At 41.6% G+C, this 3,342-nt stretch overlaps 1 pseudogene; it reads right to left on the reverse strand.

The window, feature by feature from the left end:
- Positions 1-969: 969 nt before the first annotated feature.
- On the reverse strand, positions 970-2,781 carry LOC125409116 (mRNA-capping enzyme pseudogene; annotated as a pseudogene).
- Between the last annotated feature and the right edge of the window lie 561 nt (positions 2,782-3,342).

Below are 3,342 nucleotides of genomic sequence, written 5' to 3' on the forward strand. Positions count from 1 at the left end.
GTCAGGACAGGGAGGGGTGCGCCCACCCACTGAGACAGTGGGGCTGATCTAATGGGAGCTCACCATGGCCAGCTGTGAAGGCTTAAGTCAGCCTGGGCTCTATTATCTAAGTGCCACATAGTAACTCAAAACCACTGCCAGGATGGAACACCAGACATCTGACACTGTGGCTTAAACAAGAGAAACAGTAAAAATACTCAAAGTACTTTCTAAAGAAAGGATACAATTCATCAGGGGGGAAAAGGAGCTGTTATTGTTTTACTTTTACCTCTCACCCAACCACCCAAACACACATACACACACACCAAAAACAAAACAAAAAATACCTTTTAAAAATGTTTAATGTGCATAATATTATTCATTATTATTATTTATTATTATTTAAATAATAATTAATTAAATAATAATTAATAATAATAATTAATTAAAATAATATTTATTATTATTATTTATTATTAATATTATTCAATATTATTCATGTTCATTCTGAACAATGAACCTTGTCATTGTTCAGAATACAGAAAATTCAGAAATATAGGAAACCCATGATAAGTGACAGCGAGAATTTTTAATGTCACTGTCTATATTTTTAAGAGGAAAACTTAAAAAACTTCTAAAAAACTCAATGTGCTCACAGTTTCAGATTGCTAGTTGTGAATCAAATGTAAGGGTATCTGTTCACATACAAACAAGGCCTCTACTTCACTGACTTCAATCTGATTTAAACCTTTGGATATTTCAATTATCAAACTCCACAATGTAAGGCTGAATTTATCAGTTATAAATAAAATATTTAGGTCCATGATGCACTGTAGTTCTGAGAAACCAAATGTACCAAATATACACAGGCTGGCCACACGGCTTCCCTTAAGACACATGTGCCAGTACCAAGCCACACTTGTCCCTTTCATTCTCTGGCTGTGAAAATGAGGCGACAGCGTTCTTCTCACTCTTCTTTCCTCTTGAGCATGAGGTCAGGCAGGACTAGGTTGGCCGGAGCAGTCTCTTGGGTGGTGGGGGTGCCATGAGCTCTGTGTCAGGGTCCAGGGGATCTTTTCGCTTCTGTCCTTGGGCAGCTGCTGCACATCTGTCAATGAACTCAAATAGCATTTCCTTGGTGACAGGGTTTGAGATGCTGTTGCACACAGCCATGGCTGTGTTGTAGGAATTTGGGAAACTTTTGTCTATTCTCTGCCTCATAAAGACCCAGCTGTTACTCTTAAATTTGCATTCTATAATTTTGTTGTCATACTGTTTTAGTTCTTTTGTCAACTTGATTTGTGCAAAGGGTCTTTCATAACCTCCAACATAGAGAAGGCCAACATTCTGTGGAAGCAACCCTTCTCCTTCCATTCTTGTTATCTTAAGTCGAAAATCCACCGAGTTCAGACTAGGAGGTTTCCATTTCAAAATATCATCGCATCGCCCAGGTCTGTATTTTCCAGTAGGCTGAAATATAAGTCCATCCATTTCATGGCTGACTTCTTTGGCAAAATTCCCTTCCAGGAGCTTTCTTGAAACATTGGTGTCAAAAAATGGTTTAGGTCTGACACTAAATGGTTCTTGTGTTTTGTCAATGAGCCCAGTCTTCATTTTTTCATGTCGTGGACTTATGATTTCACGTTCAATACACTGCAGACGAATATTAAAATCACAATCTCCAACTGGTTGTGCATTGAATTTAATTATGTCATATATCAGATATCGTGGAATAGCCTGTCCATTTACTTTGTCAATGACCATTTCCCCATCCAAAAGTGTATTTGATAAATGCATGCGGAGATCTTTACGAAATGGAAATTCCAGATTTGAAACATGAAACACTGAATTATCTCTGTCAATCATGAAAACTTCATTTGTGCCATCAATCAACATCATATAGCGAGTACCATCTGCTTTCCAGCTTACTTTATATGGCTTCTGCTCTAAAAGTCTAATATTTTGCTTGTCCATGGAAACAGGCTGTGCTCCAGGGAACCCAGACCCTTCCCAGCCACAGAACTGATGACATTTCTGCTGTACCTCTCCTAACTTTGGTTGAAATGTTACTTGAGCTACACCTTTAACAGTTATACCTTCCAAGAAAATAGCACCCAGTTTTAATCGTTCTTTTCTCCTTTTACCAAAGGAAGCACTTGACCCAGGTTCTGAGTCCTTTTTTCCATCTTCATCCTCATCTTCTTCATCATCATCCTCAAAACACCAATCTGGCAATACAGGTGGTGGTGGTGCTTCTTCTATATCACCATAGCGACGAAAAAGTTCCTTCAAATAATCACCCTTATAGATTCCTGGTGGTCTGGCTTGGGCAAAAGTAGCAACTGCTGCTTCAATACTCCAATTCATTTTCTCCACCAGAAAGGCACATATGAGGAAACCGGTCCGGTTGAAGCCATGGGTGCAGTGAACACCTATAAGTTCAGGTGGGCTTCTTTCATTGAACCTCTCACACAGGCGAATAAACGTCTTGGTAGTCTCAGTGGTGGGGCATTCACCATGTCCTTTACACTGAAGTTTGATATACTTGATTCCTTCTTTTTCTATGTCATTTCTGTCATAGAACCTTGAAGTATTTGTCAGATCCACCAACAAGCTCATTTTAACCTTTAGACTCTTTAGGTAATTTGAGAGCATACTAGGATGGAACCGGTTTTCTTCAGCAACTTGACTATCATATCGTGGCCCAAGCATCGTCTTCAGAGGTAAGAATCTTCCTGCCACCGGTTGGCCGCGCCGTGGACAGTTCAGCCATCGCTGTGGGATCTTGTTGTAAGCCATGTTGGTGCCGCACACTGCCACTTAGCCGGCCTCTCTGACTCCGAGGCTTTTCGCAACTTCTGCCCCGAGGGGTTACAGCTTTTGGCAACTGCTTGTGTTCTGATTCACACCACTCAAGCACCACACTTACAAGGGAAATTTAAAAACAACTCAGAAAAGGCAGGCAGAGACTGTCCAGAGCCTGTGGAGCTTGGGAGGTGGGGGTGGGGTTTAATTGAACTGCTGGCTTGCGGAGCTGCTGAACTTGCCGAGCTGGCAGCTGAGTGGGGAAGAAAGGGGGGGGGGGTTCTACAACGAAACGTTGGGTGCCAAATGAAGGCGTAAGTCACAAACAATCCTACACCAGTTTTGAATTATGATTAATAGAATGGTTATTTGTTCAAAGGGGAAAAAACTTACAGATTACCGTCCCAAACAACAGCCCTACTGCCCGATCAGGAAAGGAGTCTAGGAGCTGCAAGCGGAGACTGAAGCCAAAGTGCGAGTGGAGGACAGTCGCTGCTTTTTTAAAGAGAGAGAGACCACGCCCCAATGGGCTGGTACTCAGCGGCTATTGGCTGAAGG

This window comes from Myodes glareolus, chromosome 13 (assembly GCF_982192425.1).
Source record: "Myodes glareolus chromosome 13, mMyoGla1.1, whole genome shotgun sequence".
Lineage (NCBI taxonomy): Eukaryota > Metazoa > Chordata > Mammalia > Rodentia > Cricetidae > Myodes > Myodes glareolus.